A 19,471-nucleotide genomic window follows, 5' to 3' on the forward strand; every position below is an offset into this window, starting at 1 on the left:
AACAGAGTCAAATGCACGGTTTAAAATCCACATACATTGGTATGGGATAGAAGTGGGTCTGACTGTTCCCTTAACCTTTTAAACTGAGAGTCCTGAGTTCTGATTTTAAAAATAAAGTTGTATATTTTCAGATGCTCACATTGCCTAAGCACTGAAGACTGAATTCTGTGTTCAGCTATTTGGCTGTTGTTAGCACTGATGCATGAAGCAGAAAGAAAACAGCTTGATTTCCATAAGTTAGGCAAACTCTAGAGAGCTGGGAATGGCAGGGAGGCAATTGGCTTGCAAAATAAACTGACCAAACCGGAAGCCAAAATTAAATAGAGTGTATAAGGGCACCCCAGGGATCGCCTTAACAATGTACTAGTTACGAACTAACTATTGTCATATTACCACTGCTAATGAAGAAGCCATAGGAGAAGGCAAGCAGTGCCTCTCCCTGATTCCTGTGGGCTTCCGGTTTAACTAGCAAAGGCACTCAATGATCCTTTAAAAAATGAATTTACTCAAATGTCTTTCTGCTATTAGTGAGGATACCATTAGACATGGTTTAGCTTCAGAAAGTATGAAGACAGTTTGGCTAATGATGGCTGAAACTGTTGGATAAAACAACATTCTTAGACATAGGTTTTTTTTTTTTTTTTTTTTTTTTTTAACCATGTTTTGTAACTTGATAATGATTTTAGTTTCTAATACATTTTTAAAAAATGATCCAGGGAAGTTACTAAATGCCAATTTTCATTTAGAATTATTAGTCTATTGGCTTAGTTAAGTTTTTAAAAATATTTCTGATGCTCAAAGTCTGGGAAAAAATAGTTTGCCAGTGATGGCTTTTAGGACAATGGAGGTCAATTAATATGCAAAGTGGTGTCTCTCTAAAAGAATGCACCATTGGTAACTATACTAATTTGACTTTAGGGGCAAATAAAAACTAATGATTAGAATATCTATGAAAATATCTAGAGTATCAATGAAAATGATTCTTTATCCAGCCTTCTTATATTTGGAGAAAAGCAAAAGGTATTTCCTTATTTGATTCAGCACTTATTAATCATTTATTAATCTATCTAATTCTTAACAAATATTTATATTTCTACCACAGACCAAACCAGTTGATGAAAAATATAATATTGTTTTTAATAGATAACAACAATAATAAGTAATATTTCTTAGGTTGGGAACTTGGACTGGAGGGTACTGATTAAAGGCAAGACAGTAAGCCCCTACATCCTGGGCTGGAATCCTTACTCTGCAGCTTATTGATTGTGTGACCTTAGGCAAGTTACTGATTTTTCAGTTTTCTTATCTGTAAAATGGACGTACAATAACAGCACCCATTTCATAGGTTTATTGTGGAAATTCAATAAGATAACATCTGAAAAACCATCTTGAACAGTGCAGGTTTCATGGTAAATGATCAATAAGTATTAACATTTATAATTTATTATTTTAATTATTGTATTTAATCTTCATAGACATGAGCATACCAATCAAATACTTGGAATGAAACAGGTAAACAATATAAGATGAGAAGGATTATAATTTCTTCTTTAGGAATTAAAATGCTGAGTTTCCACAGTATGATGTCTTTTTGTCTCACTTTGTGAAATATAAGTCTTCACACCTTATTAAAAATAATAATAGATATACAATAATAATAATAGCTATACAAGTAATAATGGGTTCTTATGGAATATTTATGAATGTAGTCTGATTGTCCACATTTTATACTTGAAAAACTGAGCCACAAAGAGGCAAATAACTTGTCCAATATCAAGCAGCTGCTAAGCAAAGGAGATAGAATTGAGACCCAGGCAGGGTGATTCTTACCTAGGTTGCTATGCCTTCTCCCAGCAGGGCCACATGGCTTTTCTCCAATTTAAAGATCACTCAAAAAATCACATATGAAGTCAGGTTTTGAGAGCAATTTACTCAGGGTAACATAGTCCTGAAAGCAGATAACAGCTCCAATCTTCTATGTAAAGCAGCTGTCTCTTTGTATCTGGAATAATTAATTAAAATAGGTCATTCTGATCTATAAAGCTGTAGAAGATCTGAATTCTGATTGCTTTAGAGATTAATTCTCTAGACTTACTGTCATGATCATCAAAGTACTTATGCTAATATTTCCCAGGTTTGAACTTTGGGAAATCAAATGCATCCCCCCCCCCCCTTTATTTTCACATTGTAAATTTTAGGCAACTTTCTTGATAAAATAGAATTTAGGTCAAATCTCTCAGACTCATGCAGGTTCTTTGTATATGGAATGAGGAAGTAAATTAAGAAGGAAAGAGAAAGACCTCAATTTATCTTAATCTTATGTTGTATGAGCCTGTGTTATGCTAGATGAAAAATGCATACATATACATAACAAATGGAAATTGCTCCTTGACTAGAATGTCAATTCAGGGTGTTATTGCAAACTGTAAATGTAGCCAAGAGATCCGTTCCTCTCTCCTCCTCCCCAGAATAATGAAACTAGTACATATTTTCCCCTTTTCTTTTTTATTCTTTCCTTTTATTCTTCTCTTCTCTTATTTTTTTCTCTTCTCTCAGTAAAGAGTACTCAACCAGAGATCATGCTTGCTTCACATGAAATAAATACTTTTGCTTTTCTGGTTGCTGTCCTTCTCAGAATCAAACAAAAGTTTTTAGGCAGGAAAAAGCCCTGGTTTTCTTTCACGTAGATGCTATGCCCAGATTCAACATTTTGATTTGACTGAATGAGGAACGATATAATCTACTGAAGAATAATATTAACATAAAAACACAATAGAACTTGTCACAAAATGCATGGCAAACATTATAGCTTGTAGTCTGGAGCTTTAATTAACATATTTGTTAAATGCCAATTCTTCGAATAGACACTATCAACAAAGGGAAGACTTTCCCTAACACAGATAATGCAGATAGCTCGCCTTCCTTTAACAGAGATTTTGACAGTTATACTATTGAGCTCTGTAATTCTGCTGGGAACCAACTCCCATCCTTCTGCCACCCAGGCTTTCAAAATCAGAACAGAAGAGAAAGTAGTAGCTTTTACTGCTCTACAATTTATTCCAAGGCAGGAGTTGTAAATGGATGTATACACAGACTCAGGAATTAGTATACTGAATACCTCCTCTCAGTTTTCATATGTCTGCCTCTGTCCCTGTCATTTAATTTGCATTTATTCACCAATCAAGTTTGTTTCCTGGATGCCTCACTTGCATGAATGGGTAGCAGAGTAATTACAGCTAAGTAAAGTGGTTTTATGAATGAAGGCACAATTTATAGTATTGTGTGTAAGTATCACCTCCCCTTCTCTTGTTTAATATTCAGACCTGTCACCTTGCACACAAGCTGTTAGAAAAGGCTCCAGAAGCCACACTTACACTTCTAACAAATCACACCCGATTGTACTGCTCTGGAGGACTTTCTTGGGGTTGAGCAAAGAAGAGTCTTAATAAGAAGCCTGAGACACAAAAGCTTGATTCTTTATTGCATATAAAGAACAAAGATTTGGGGAACTGACAGGTAAAATGAAGGGAGAAGGTAAAATAGAAAAAAAAATTACATTTTATTTTTGGAGAAGATTGAATTTTATTCCAAGTATTTGCTATAAGATTTTCTCTTTAGAACATTGATGGTTCAGTTCTTGAACACAGAGGAGAAAATTCAGTAGGAACATCTTTGTTGACCATGGAGATAGTACTAAAGCTTGACGGTTTTCATGTGACATCAGGTAGGCATTTTTGAAAATGCTGCAGAATGTATTTATAATCTGTTTCCATGGATCAATTAGGAACTATTGTGACAGACATTTGCAAGTTATTCCTTCATTAGTTCACTCTCATTCCCTTAAGCCGGTTCTCAGCTGGGGGTGATTTTACTTTCAGGGCACACTTGGCAATGTCTGGAGACATTTTTAGCGGTCACTACAGGGCAGGGGCCAGTGCTACTGGTATGGACTTTATAAAGGCCAGAGTGGTTGCTAAATAGTCTGTTGTTTAGGACAGCCTCTCTCAACAAAATATTTGGTCCAAAATGTCAGTAGTGCCAAGGTTGAGAGACCGTGCCTTAAGCACAATTTGCAAGTATTCCTGTCCAGTAACTGCCCTCCCTCCCACCATCCCTGTTCCACCACTGCCTTTTCTTGAAGAAAATGATCTTGCCACTTGGCTCTTATTTTACAGAATAAAAGCTGGCAACCATGACCTCTTATCTCTTCCCATTCACCCACAAACATGTTTGCACTTAAAGTCCTTCCATTTAAAGTTTACTGTCATCCTTCTAGCCCTGAAAAAGAAGCCCCTTTTGCTTTATAAGGCTAATTGATTCATTTGTGTTCTAGATTTCATCTTCCCGTCTCCTAGTAGGCATTTCTTCATCATTCATCTCCTTACCCTTCTCTTTTATCTAAAACCTTTCATTCTCCATAGATTCAAGATTCATCAATTAAATATAAATCCTTTGACTGAAGCTTTCCTCTTTCCATCACAGAAGTTTTCCAAGAGTATTTTATAGCTGCTGTCTCTAATTCCCCAAATGTATACCCATTAGTCCATTGCACTCTTTTTAAGCAACTGATCCTACTTTCAGTGTTTCTGTCAATTAGTTATTGCTGGGTAACAAACCACCCCAGAATTCAGTAGCTTAGTTTGCTTAGTTTACAAATCTATGATCTGGATGATTCTTCCAGTTTCAGCTGAGCTCATGAATGTAGTCAGTTACATGTCTGGTATGCAGGGTTTTAAGAGATTGAGTGAAGGTGGAGGCTCCTTCGGGCCTAGGGTTGGAATGGGTGCAGTTCTGCTTCCAGCACATGTCAGAGGCCGGCCAAATTTAAGAGGTAAGAGAATAGACTCCCTGTCTTGATGGGAGGAGGAGAAAGTCTCAGATACAATAAGGGGTAGAGAATCAGAGCCATTTTTGCAAGCAGTTTCCCAATTGTATTAAAATTACCGATGATTTAATATTAAAAATCAACTCTAATTTCACTCTTTCCTTGATTTTATGGCAGCCTTTGACAGTGAATACTCCTTCCTTCTAGAAACTTTACTCCCATGTCTCCTATAACACCATTATCTTTAATTGTCCAACTCTCTGATCACTTTTGATAATCCTTGATTATTTACCATAACTGATAAAGACTGTTGGTTCCAGGGTTTCTATCTTTGGATCTCTTTTTAGTCTACAAACACTTACTTGGCAATGTTATCCCAATGACCTTTTTATTTGTCCACCTGTATTTGACACCAAAATCTAAATTTCTAGCATTACATATTTTCATTAGACTTGTATCTCCATCTGTATACTGGAAATCTTAACCTGGAGACTGAATGTATTATTCTTCCAACACCTGGTTCTCCTCAAAATATCTAATTATGTAGCCAGTTATTTTTGGCTCATCGTTTTCTCTCATTATCTCCAACCCTTTAACCATTATACTCCATTTAGTGGTTTATTAAATTCTACTGATTTATGTCGTCAACTCAATTAAACAAGTATTTATCCAGTGCTTACTATGTGCTAGCCTCCATGGGGCTTAAATTATGTACTGTATACTCTGCTGGCTGATGATAAGTGATATGGAAAGATTTAAATTTGGGAAAGGGGAAGATGAGGAGAGCCAGTGGGTGTTGCCGTTTTATATGAGGTGGTCAGAAAGATCCATCGAGGAGGTAATATATTATGAAAGACCTGAAGGAGTTCAAAAGTTTAACTATCTGGTGAGAACATCCCAAGCCCACAGCAAAGCAAGGCTTAGGTCCTGCTGTGGCAGGTTGTGTGACCATTGAAGGAACAATAAGGTAGCTAGTGTGACTCATTTGTGGGGGAGAACAGTACTTATGATCCAATTAATATTTTTGTAAATTTTATTATTTATTGTGTTTTTAAAAATATTTTTGTCAATGTCTAGAATCTTTTATACCCTCCCCATCAATAAGACAGGAACTTAACAAGCTTTTTTTGTCCCTATTTCCTTCCCCAAATCTTCATATACCTCCCAAATTGATATCTTTGTGATTTTAGCTTCAAGTTAGTATTTTCCTAAAGTTACTAACATTTATATGTAACTCTTCTGGTACAAAAAAAATTTTTTTAATGGTTTTTGGAGAGTTTTGTAGGATTTGCCTTTCTTAATGATAATTGGCTGGACATGAGATTCCTTATTTAGAACATCGACAATATCAGTATATCAATTCAGTGTTACCTTCTGGGTGGGGAAACTAATGAGGTTACCAGATTTAACAAATGAATATGTAGAACACCCAGTTCAATGTTAATTTCAGATAAACAGCAAGTGCTTTTTAAGTTATAATTATGTTCCATTGAAATTTGCAATGGGGGCCATACTTACACTAAAAAAACTATCCATCATTTATCTGAAATGTATAGAGTAACTGGGCAGCCTGTATTTTATCTGGCATCCCTAAATCTAATGTAATCTGATTATTCTTTTTCTGTTTTTCTAGAAGGTCTTAATAAAAGCATGTCCAGAAGATTTTAAAAAATATGTTTATTTTTGGAATTCTAAAATGTCATCATGGTGTGTCTGGTTGTGCATCTGTTTATCTGCATTTTCTTCTTCAGACTCAGTATTCTCTTTTAAACTTAAGCTTTCCATTTGTCTTCATTTCTGGGATTTTTTTTTTTAATTCTTGTTCTGACAATATGCTACCTATAGTTTTCCCCAGTTCTTTCTACAACTCCTGTTGGACAGGTGTTGAACCTTCTGAATATAACTTCCATGACACATTCTTGTCCTTTCATACATTCTGCCTCTAAGTTTGTTTGCAATGACTCCTGGAAGAATTTATTGGCTTAATATCTTTGTGCATCAATTTAGTCTTTAGCTGTGTATATTTTGCTATTTCCCTGATCATTACAAGCTTGGTTTCTGGGAATGGGGCTTCCCTACAAATCTTGGAGTTAATAGTCCTCATATCATGGCCTTTTTGATCTTAGCACTTTTATTCCTCTGTTAGCTTTTTTGCAGCTGCTTAGTAGCGCACTGGGCAAACTGATTGCAGAGAGGAAAGGAAGTATAGTCCTCTAGACAAACTCTAGCTCTGTTTCTTATACCTGCTGACTCTTAGTGGGGCTTTAGTAGTCCTTGTGCTATTTTATGGTATGGCCTGACTTGTGTTCCCCAAGTACACATGTTGAAGTCCTAAACCCCAGCATCTTACCACATAACTTATTTGGAGATAGGACCTTTCAGAGGGGCAGTCAAAGTTAAACTAGGTCATGACGGTGTGCCCTAATCCAGTATGACCATTGTCCTTACATGGAGAAGAAGAAATGCCAGAAACAGTCACTCAGAAGAAAGGTCATGATAAGACACAGAGAGAAGGCAGCCATCTGCAAGCTAAAGAAAGAAATCTCAGGAGAACTAAACCTGCTGACACCTTGATCTTGATTTTTCCAGGCTCCAGAACTGTGAGAAAATAAATTTCTGTTGTTTAAGCCACTCAGCCCATGGTATTATGTTGTGGCAATACTAGCAAACTAACATATCTGTCTGTAAAAAATGGTCTCTTGATGTTTTTCCTCCTGTCTCTGTTCTTACATTTTTGCTGATGTGTCAGTCTCTCCCTACCTGTGCCTACTTGTTGAAGATTTACCCATCATTCAAGGTGCTAACCACCTATTCTTGTAATGCTTTTCTCTTGCCATCTTGCCTTTGATATGCTGAGACCCATTCTTTGGCACCACCAATGTGCATTTCTGTATGTCCTTTACAACATTATGGCTAGATATTAAATTATTTCTCTATATTTGTTTGTACCATTATACTATTGAGGATGGAAGCTGATTATCTTTGCACCCTACTGGCTTAGGTATCACTAATACTCAAAAGAAGAATTGCTTACTACATGGATTACAAATGAGTAAATAAAAAAAAAGAGTAAATGAGAGTATAAAAAAAGACCATGAAATCTTGAGTCATCTTTCAGTTTTTAAAGAGTTTTAAGGACCGTGAACCATTTTTTTATTATTTCTTTTTAAACTTAGCATTTTCTTTTGATTTCATTTCATTCCATGCCACCGATTATTGTACTGTCTTTTAAATAAAAATTGGCAGGTAGAAACTTCAAATCAGTTACCCCCCCCCCATTTTTTTTTAGTTAACCCTTTGTATTCATTAAAAACCTAAGTAAAAATTTACTTAAAACAATTAAAATGTAGGTCAACATTTCTTGTACCTAATTTATAAATACAGTAGGTAATTGCCTTGGGACATCCAACAGGAGAGCAAAAGAATTTCATTTACCACTTGCTCAGCTCTGTATAATCCAGAACACTTATCCTGAAAAGGGCACATATTCAAAGAGGAGAAACAATTATCTGCAAGTGAAACAGGTAATGAAGTTTTCTATGTGCTATAATTTTAATTTAAAGAGCATGTTTGAAAGGCTAAGAGACCCAGACAGGCAGATATTTCCTTCTTCACAGTTATAAAATCTGTCACATCTTAGAAATACTCCCCCATTGAGTGGCAATCACAATTTTTATTCTAAAGGTTCCACATGCGTGGCATATTATGTAATGGACAGCACTTCAGAATAATCTAATGAAAAGAGAACTCTTTTCCATGCTAATAAACTTCAGATTCTGCTTGTTTCAAGAAAATGAATTCAGGCTTTGAACTGCTGAGGTCCACATAAATTCAGGTTATCCATACAGCCGTGCGGAAAATCTCCAAGATGAGTTCTTTATTAATAGCAAGAATGAGTGAGTCAGTCAGCTCATTTAATGATCTGGCCCATAATTTGAATCCATTGAAAGTTGCCTGTTAGCACCTCTGGGAGCTGGGATCAAGCGTGACCTTGACTTGTGATAGTCTGAATTAAATCCTTGTATGATAGTTTCCACCCCAGCTTTGTTTTGATCATTTGGCATGCAAGCAGACTCCTTGAACATCCTTATAATTATTACAAACATGAAAATTATAAGGAAGTGGGAGGAGGGTTATGCTAACATGTGAAATTTATTTTGATAGAAAAGAATAGGCAATTCTCCTCCTCTGTGAAATTACTTGTAGAGGTCTATTAAAAGTGATAAAGTTCATGCAGGCAGTTTTGTTAGGCCTCTGCAGAACATTTCATATACATGTCTATTTATTAGGATTTCCTATTTTTAAATATATCTATGATTATGATTCAAACAGGGAGGAAAAAAATTCTTTCTACCTATGAATGACCTAGTTCTTCATCTCTCTTGGCAACTTGAGCTTGTGAAAGTTTAAGGTTTAAAGTCTTTACCACATCTTGGTAATCATTTTAGAATTTGGATCTATCTGGGGCACCTGAGCAGTGGTTGAGCGTCTGCCTTTGGCTCAGGTTGTGATCCTGGGGTCCTGGGATTGAGTTCCACCTCGGGCTTTCTGTGGGAAGCTTGCTTCTCTCTCTGCCTATGTCTCTGCCTCTCTCTCTGTGTCCCTCATGAATAAATAAGTAAAATCTTAAAAAAAAAAAAAAAAGAATTTGGGTCTATCTAAGCTTTTAAAATATGATAGATTTTTAGAAAAGATTTTATTTATTTATTCATGAGAGATATAGAGAGAGGCAGAGACATAAGCAGAAGGAGAAGCAGACCCTGTGGGGAGCTCAATATGGGACTCAATCCTGGGACCCTGGGATCCTGGGATCATGACCTGAGCCAAAGAAAGACGCTCAACCACTAAACCACCCAGGCATCCCTATGATAGGTTTGTTTTAAGATTTGTTTATCTTAAGCATCCTATTATTACACTGAAATACAAAATTAATTTATACTTTTCATATGACTTTAAAAAAAAATTATTTATTTTAGAGAGAGAGAGAGAGTGAGAGATAGCATGGTGGGGAGGCGTAGAGGGAGAGGAATAGTTTTAAGTAGACTCAGAGCTAAGCCTGGAGCCCGACGTGGGGCTCCATTTCACGACCCTGGGATCACGATCTGAGCTGAAACCAAAAGTCGGATGCTTTAACCAACTGTGCCACCCAGGTGCCCTAGTTTTCATATGATTTGTAGGTGTTGTGATATTTCTGCCTCTTCGTCTCCCTGCCTCCATCTTACCATTTTCCTATAGGAAAATGATAAAATGTAATTCCCTAAAAGCACAAAACTTCTCTATAGGAAATTAGTGGCATTAGGACCCTTGCTTTATAATGGAAAGTGTGTATATTTCCTAGGGCTGCTTTAACAAAATGCCTTAAGCTGGAAGTTAGAACAAGATATGTTTATTGTTCTGGTAGCTTTGGAGATGAGAAGTCTGAAATTGAGGTGTTAGAACCATACTCCCTCTGAAACTTATAGGATAATCCTTCATCGTCTCTTGCTAGCTTCCGATTGCTGTGTTGCCATCTTTGACATTCCATGGCTGGTCAGTGCATCACTCTGATCCCCTGTCTTCACATGGCATTCTCTGTATGTCCCTGCATATAGTGCATGTTTGCTTCTCTGCCTGAATTTTCCCTTTTTATGAGGTTCCAGTCATATTGGATTTGGCCCACTCTAATGATCTCCATTTAACTTGATTTCTCCTGTAATAACCCCCTTTCCAAATGAGGTAGCATTCTGAGGCAGCAGGGGTTGGGAATTAAACATATCATTTTTTTGGGGGGGGGACATAATTCAACCCATAATAGAAAGACAATTTAAAATGTCGTATTGGCATGTATTTTTTTCTTTTGGGTTTTGCATTTAATATTTCTACTTAGTATTTGAACTATTATAGATGTATTTCTAAATGTGAGATATGAATTATTTTTCTTGATAATGGCTAGGGGACAATGAGAACAGGTAGTATTACAGTGCAGTGTAGATGTAATTTTATATGAAAGTGCCTCATACTGTGAATCAAACCAGTATGTCAGAAAAAAATATGTTTAGAATGACAACTTTAGATAAACTCGAAAACTAGAAATGGTTAATATTACAGATTGTAACAGATTGTCACAATTGGCATGTACTAGTGTTTTTTTTCTTTGACTTTTCACTGTGATTTTTCCATTGCTTTATACAGCAGAAGTGATTTGATTTTATCAAAGTGTCTTCAGTTTCTTGTATTAATAGCTTCATCACATCAGAAATGGCATAAATTCAGGGGAATGTACAATGCAGATTGATTTAATTTTTTGGATGTTTCTTAATTTTAGGGATCTTCAATCTTCTAAATTGAAATTTACAATGGGTGGGGGCAGTGTGAAGCACTTTTATACTTTAATATCATCCATAGCTTATAGGTTTAGAACTTTAAATAGTTTATATAGTTTTTTTTTCCAGTTATGAATTAAAAAGTAGTAAAGTGAATTACTTGCAGGTAGCATGAGCTGGCTGACAAACCTAGGTATTCCATGACCTTCCCAATAATTTGTAGTCAGATAGAGTTCAGTACTATAATTATTTTAAGACTGGGAAGGGAAGAATTGAGCTTATGAAGTCAAATAAAAATCAAATAAGAATAATTTTTATTTAAGAATGTCGCCAAGTGAAAATCACAGAGGGAGTTCCCTTTGAGGGCAGCACACAGAGATCTCATGTAACTATAGGAGAGGTCAGGCTCATTGTGATCAGATGGACAGAAATGTTACACAAGGACAAGTTACTCTTTTTAAGTACATTAACGTGAAATCATTACAAACAGTACTTTTCTAGTTGATCACTAGACTCCATGAAGTATGATTTTACTTGGTTTTGGACTCTGTGACTAAATCTGCTGAAATACTTGGTCAATTTAATTTACTCTAGTTCATTAAGACTCTCTCATATGCACCAGGACAGTTGTTAGGTTTCATAAGTATAGATTTTTGTTGATACAAGATCATTTAATTATATCTAGCCATTCCATGGTTATATGGACAGAACATTAGTAAACTGAACATCAGTTTTCACGCTTCTTGAATATTCTGTGTCATTTATGAAACAAATATCCAATATACCTACCTATTCAATGCATTTTAAAAACATGATAACTAAGAAGAATCTAAATAAATAAGAGGAATCTTTCCAGGTCAATTCCACCTTGGAATCACTATGGGACTGTAATGCATATAAATCTTTTAATATATATATATATATATCTTGTATCCTATTTTTTTTCAATACACACATAGCTTATTATGTTTCTGCTGTGACTCTCAATAGATGATGGAATGGAAAGTAGGAATAGTTTCTCGTTTATTACATTGCCAGTTTAATAATTAGTTCATGACTCTGTGCTTGTGGTCAATTGCAGTATTTCTAATCTGTTCCAGGGCCGGTCAATTTCAAATAATATTTCCAAATTGAAATCCATTAATCTCTTTGGTCTGACTTCACTAAAATGTATTTATGGAACAGGTTAATTGGAGCCACCACATCCATGACTGTGAGCCAGTCATTTTGAATGATATAGGTAGCATTAGCTCATGCTAGACCACAGCAAGCTCATTTTCCAGAGCCAATGCCACACTTGCATGCTGGACCTGGGCCGTCACTGAAGGGGTCCTTTTGGAATAGAATTATTCATACTTCACCTCTATTTGCAGAAAAGAACAAAGAAGACACCAAAATGAGAAGATGAACACTGTCCAAACCAATAGAAAGTGCTCAACTCCTGTGCGTGGGGAAAGAAGTCAATAAATCTGGAGTCCTCGAAATGATATAGTTCATCTGTCTTTGGATCAGCGTGGTTTATAGAATAGTCAAGTCCACATTTTTTAATAGTGGCCCCCATAATTAGTAGTTTACATTGTATATTCTGTGTCTTTTATGAAACAAATATCCAATATACCTACCTATTCAATGCATTTTTAAAACATGATAACTAAGAAGAATCTAAATAAATAAGAGGAATCTTTTCCAGGTCAATTCCACCTTGGAATCACTATGGGATTGTAATGTCCTTATCATTTCAAGGACTCCAGATTTATTGACTTCTTTTCTCACGCGCAGGAGTTGAGCACTTTCCATTGGTTTCGACAATGTTCATCTTCTCATTTTGGTGTTTTCTTTGTTCTTTTCTGCAAGCAATATTGATTTTTATAAAAACTGTGATGTGTTGAGAGGCTTCATGTTTAGTGTATAGCTGTAGAACCCGACTCCAGCATGAATCAACGGATTATGCAGCATTTATTCTTCTCTTTTATTCCCTTATCAGGAGTCTTTCATAATGCTTCATGTTTCATGGTATAGTATTAGAGAAATTAAATTGCTCAAAATTTTATAATTAATTTTTTTCAGTTTCAATTATGATTCACAGTCTACTAGCCTGGCACCTCCTGGCAGGCAATTATACAAAGTCAGCAAAGGATATGTGTTAAGTTTCTTCTTCATGTGCTTTTCTCAGGAGATATTTTTTCCCCCTTACCCTTTCTCTCTGCCTCCTAAGTCATAGGTAGAATGCATATTGGGGTTAAGTTTGCTTCTTGAACCATAAGCTCTTTTCTCAAGTGTGTACAATATTGCTCTCTACTCATCTGCTTTTTTTTTTTTTTTCCTGAACCTTATTTCTTTTAGTGCCTTTGTCCCTGGAATTTCCAGTCCTCATTTCTGTAACTCTGCCCTTAGTCTCTTTCTTATGTTAGACCAACTGAAGGTGCTGTGCTTATTCTGATCTTCATACCTGGTTCTCTGAGCCTGCCATTCATTCTTGTATTTATTTAACAGATATTTCTGAGTGTCTTCTATTAACTTACATTGAGTCCACAGTTGTATACCAGGGGAACTTAATGTTAGCCATGTGAGGTGTCAAAGAAAAAAACGTAGATATGTCAACGGTCTTGTTTATTACTACTTATCTTTGACTTTTGCTAACGTAACCAGTCTTTCTCGACTTCCCCACATAAGTAAAAACACAGGTGAGAAACAACAACTAGCAGACAAATAAGGCTCTAATTTCTCTGGCTTGTTGGCCTCTGGGTAGCACCAGTAAAAGCTGACACTTTTATTTAATTTACTGTGTGCCAGGGACTATGGTAAGTTGTTTTAACCTTCGTAACAGCCCTATGAGAAACACAAACAAAATAATAAAAAAAGGGGGGGAAAGAGGTCACACAGAAAGTTTAAAAAACTTCCCAATCATATCCAGCTGATAAGTGGTGAAGCTGAAATTTGAACCTAACTGCCCTAGTCTCTTCTAGCTGCTATAACAAAATGCACAGACTGGGTGACTCATAAACAACAGAATATTACTCACTGTTCTGGAGAGTGGAAAGTTCAAAATCAGGGTGCCGGTTCTTTAGTGTTGGGTGAGAGCCTCTTCCTGGTTCATAGATGGCCATATTGTTCTACTGGCAGAAAGACTGAGGGATCTTCTCTGCAGTTTCTTTTATAAGTGCAGTGATCTCCAAAGGCCCATCTCAAATACTATCACAGTGGGGATTAAATTTCAACGTACGAATTCTGAAAGAACACAAATATTCAGTCTCCAGCACTGACTAATCTGGTTCTAGGAGTGTTTCTATAAAGTCTAATGTATATCCTGTGAGAGTAAGGGAAGGCCTGCCCTGTTCTGTGCCAGCAGTAGCATTTCCCAAGGCATTTCTGTGCTTCTTGAGTTTGAGAGCACAGACTTAATAGGATTACATCTTGTTCAGTGTTCCAAGTCTAGCATCTAAACCTAAATGAATGGATGTGAGCAACTAAAACTGCAGTTATTATATGTGGATCATGGTTTACAAATTTCTGGAAAGTATGATTTTGAATAATTGAATAGTACACATTCAGATGGTATTTAAGGAATATTGCTTCATATTCTCTATCACACTAAATATCTGATTGGGAGATTTATTTTATTCAGTTTTTTTTTACACTTTTGAGTTCAATATTCATGTTTCAGGTGACCCTTTTCATATGATGTCTTATAGAAGCCTCAAAATCCAGCATGGCCTGGATTGAATTCCTTCATCTTCCCATGCCCCTCTCCTAAGTGGCTCCTTTTATGGATTGTGTTTCAGAGAATGGCGCCATTATCATGGCTTTTCTAGGCCTGATACTGGGGCTTCTTTCTTCAGTTTCCCTGCTTGCTTCACATTACCTTTTACCCCTAATCAGATCATTCCTCATGATACATCTTTTCTACGTCCTTAATATTTCTCAAATCCTTTCACTTCTCTTCATCTCCACAACTTAAGTAGTTTATTTTTAACGTTGGCTATTTGTGGTAGACAGTTCTCTGTATCTCTGGCCCTCCCATCCACTGCCTTGATTTTTAGCATGACATACAACATGCTCTATTATGTGGCCCTTGAATACCTTTAGGATTCAACTCTTAGTCCTTGACAATCTCTGCTACCTGTAAGGCGGAACTGCAAGGGCCGTTCTTCAGATGAGCTATGTGCTATATTTCAGTCCTAGGATTCTACTCTTCACTCTGTATGGCATACCCATCTCACCCCTCACTCTTCCTTTTACATCATTCCTGCTCACACTTTCATTCTGCCTTTCCACACAGAATCTGGCATATTATGAGTACTTAAGAAATATATATTAAGGGACTCCTGGGTGGCTCAGTGGTTGAGTGTCTGCCTTTGACTTAGGTCATGATCCCAGGGCCCTGGGATTGAGTTCCGCATTAGGCTCTCCACAGAGGCCTGCTTTTCCCTCTGCCTCTGTGTCTCTCATGAATAAATAAATAAAATCTTAAAAAGAAAAAAAAAGAAATACATATTAAATGGATCATGGAATGATTATAGATGGTCTACCTAGAGAAATGTTAGGAGACTGGTTTAAAGATGAGGAAATATTTGTGTTAGAGAGTGTAGGTGATATTTCCCAAAAGCTTATTGTTTATTTTTAAAACAATAAAACCCCCACCTGGGGGCACCTGGGTCGCTCAGTCAGTTAAGTGTCTGCTTTCAGCTCGGGTCATGATCACAGGGTCCTGGAATCGAGCTCCACATCAGGCTCCCTACTCAGTGGGGAGTCTGCTTCTCTCTCTCCCTCTGCCTTTCTCCCTACTCATGCTATCTCTGTCTCAAATAAATAAATAAATAAATAAATAAATAAATAAATAAATAAAATCTTTAACAAACCCCAAAACACTTAATGCCTAGTTCAAAAGTAGAGTTTTAATAAATGAAGGTATGTACTTGTTATATGAACCCAAAAGACAGACGAACTTGTTTCTATATTAGTAATAGACTAGTGATCTCATTTTTATTTGTCCCAATTAAAACTATCCTTATCCCTATATATTAGAAGACACTATGCTAAGTTTCTTTTTTTTTTTTTAAGATTTTATTCATTTATTCATGAGAGATAGAGACAGAGACAGAGACAGAGAGATAGAGTTAGAGACACAGGCAGAGGGAGAAGCAGGCTCCCTGCAGAGAGCCTGATGTGGGACTCGATCCCAGGACCCCGGGATCACGACCTGAGCCAAAGGCAGACCCTCAACCCCTGAGCCCCCCAGGCGTCCCCTGTGCTAAGTTTCTAAAGGTAATTTCATGATGTCTTTATAATAACCTCTATGCATACAATTTCTCTGAACTGGGTAGACCAATTTATGTGAGTTTCTTGAAACTGTAGACCATTAATATTTATTTTTCTAAATTGTTAAAATATGTGTGATGCTTTAGGTACTTTTGTTGGATGAATAATTTAAAGAATAAAGAAAATCATGGAAAATAAACAGTGTAGTAAAAACATGACTTGACTTATTTAGTAAAATAAGTTCACTTATTTCAGTGCAGGTGGTGGTCAGGATATTACCAGCTTGCACCGATCTAATGCACCCCCAGCATAAGTGGCAGTCGGTCAGCAGAAGCACATGGAGACTTGTCAGTGTGCTTCCATTGACCCTTTCACATATCAGCTTGTTACATCATTGCGGTGTGAGAAATGTCAAACACTCGTTCGGAAATTGAAGTTGCTCTTCTTTGCCCCTCTGCTTGCCTTTTTACTAAGTATCCTCTCTAAATTCTAGAAGTTGACAAATATTCACACCTTAATCAAACTTTAGTTAGGCTCCTCAGAGCCCTCTGTTCAGCTGAACCTTCAGCTTCTGTGTCCATCCTTGTGGAGTCCAGTTTTAGCAAGAATCTTGTCAAGTCGGTTTAAGCAGAATCACCCCACCCTAGATGTCTGATCATCCTTGATAACTGATTGGGTTCCTCACCTTCCACCCTGCTCCCCCCAGCCCTCCAACCACCGGGTAATATCTAATTATCTTAGCCTGGCTTCAGCCAGAAGAATCCTATTAGATTAATTTAGCAAAGAATTATCCTCTTAATTTTCCATCTACTGACCCCCTCCACTCTGCTCCTTGGCTACAAATTTCCCTTTTCTTTCTTGTATTTGAAGTTGCACCCAGCATCCCTCCCCTACTGTAAAACCCCCTGTGATAGTCCTTTATCTGTTATGACAGTTTCCCTGAATAAAGTCTGCCTCACTGTTGGAACAAGTGTCTGAGTAATTTTTTCTTTAACAAAGCTGAGGTATATAGTGTTCTGTATTTCAATATTGCAAAGACCACAGAACTCAGCAGGGTAACAACTGAAAAGAAGAGGATTTGTCTCTAAGAGCAGGAACCTCAGAGACCAGAAGAAGAGTTCAAGATGAGGACAAAGAGAAGCAAGTCAGAGTGGCTTTAGGAGTACTCCAGTGGTTAATTACAGTTCTTAGTTATTCTGGAAAATAAATGCTCCGAGACGTATGCAGGTATGAAAGTGTAGACTAGAGACAGAAGAAAAGAAAGAAGATAGAAATAATCTCACAACCTCTTGAAATTATGAAATTATTTTTAAATGGCAATAGTTCTAATCAGGATAATAATGCCATCTTCTTTCTAATTTTTAATTGTTTTTTTAAAAAACCTGAGGCATAGAATACCAAGCAAGGGCAGGTTAAATTTGGAATAGATTTTTCCCAAATTAGGACATCTTGCTCTTCCAGTGCTTCATGGAGACGTGAAAGTTATGAAAATAGTTAAAAATCCCAAACCTGTAATTATGTCTTTTGCCTTAACATTTTAACTGGGATCTTGCTTTGAAAAAGCTTTTGTTCCCTTTGTTCCCCACTCCTGTCACTGCCATTTTGTTTGTCTGAGAGCAGGCAAAAATATAGATCATGAAATGACTTTGAATAAAAATGAAAATAGCAAATGAAGCAGTCAACAAGAAGTCTTTAGGGGGCATTTGCTTCCATCTGTGTATGTGGCACTTTCTTGTGGCTAGGCCTGTGGGTCAGTGGTCATAATTGTTTTTATTCTTTAGATGCAGTTTGTTGTACTGGCTTTCCCCCTGTCACTTGAGTTCAAAATGTTATATCATGAATGAGCAATTGCAGAGCAAGAATGACTGGATATGCTATGTGCTGAAATGATAAAATTGGAGATATTTTCTGTAACTTTTCCCCAACATATCATTTCTCTTTCTCTATGCACCACTTACAACAGATAGTGGGCGAAGAAAAAGAATGTAAGCTTGTAAGAAAGCAAGCAGTACATGAGAGAAGTCACGAGAAAGCAAGAGAAAAAGGCCCTGGCATTTCAAGGAAGTGGCCCGTTATACCTCATCAGTCATGAACAACTGAGATTTTCTTGCAAAGCCCCTTCCTGTAATCACCTCGCGTCTTCTCGTTTTTTTCCCTTGTCCCCTCCACTCCACCAACGCATCCAAACATGATGGCTGCCATAGGTGACCTCATTGCAACTTAATGATGTGATATGTCCTCCTTTCCTTCTTCAGGGTTTTCCAAGGTGACAAGTTCCTTATTTGGCTAATAAGCTAATGCAGGGTGACGAGGAGCCAATCCTTTTCCATCCTCCTCCTTTCATCCTCCAGGAATATATGCCCGTTATGTCATCCCTTATATTGCATAAAGCTGAGGATGACACTACGGTACAAATTTCCTTCCAGAAAACAAAAAAGAGTGTGGTTTTCGGCATACCAATGGAGTGATGGATGGGATTTTAGCTCAGTATAAGCCCCACTATAAGGAACAAACCATGTGTTGCGACTGCCAAAAAAAAAAAAAAAAAAATACAAATAAAAGCTAATGCAATGCACAGAATGTCCCTCAGCATTCTCATTAAAGGGTTTGCCTACAAACAAAGCTAATGGCAATTATTTGTACAGATTAAATAATGTTTATCAAATTATCCAAATAAATTAATAAAAATTACAGCGTGGCAAAAATTTCTAAGCAGCCAGAGAGAGAGAATGTGGGCTTTAGCGATCGCTAGTCCTGCTGAGTTTCTGTGTGGGACTGCCAGCAATTTAGGGGTTCCTTACAGACCGCAGCAGCCACACATTAAAGAGTACCTTGTAGTAAGCACACTGTGTATAATGATTTACCATTTTCAGAGCACTTTCAGTATATTTCTTCAGCAGTAACTGTGATGGGGAGAGTAACTCCTCATTTTACAGATGCAGAACCTGGGAGTCCATGGGGTTTAATACTAAGAGAAGAGAAGCCTTGAGCTAGAAGGTGAGCCTCAGACAATCAGTTTACTACTATTTGTTTTGGACTGAATGCTGTGTGTTCCTAAAAATCATGTGTTGGAGCCCTAAACCTC

Source organism: Vulpes vulpes, chromosome 4 (genome assembly GCF_048418805.1).
Source record: "Vulpes vulpes isolate BD-2025 chromosome 4, VulVul3, whole genome shotgun sequence".
Taxonomy (NCBI): domain Eukaryota; kingdom Metazoa; phylum Chordata; class Mammalia; order Carnivora; family Canidae; genus Vulpes; species Vulpes vulpes.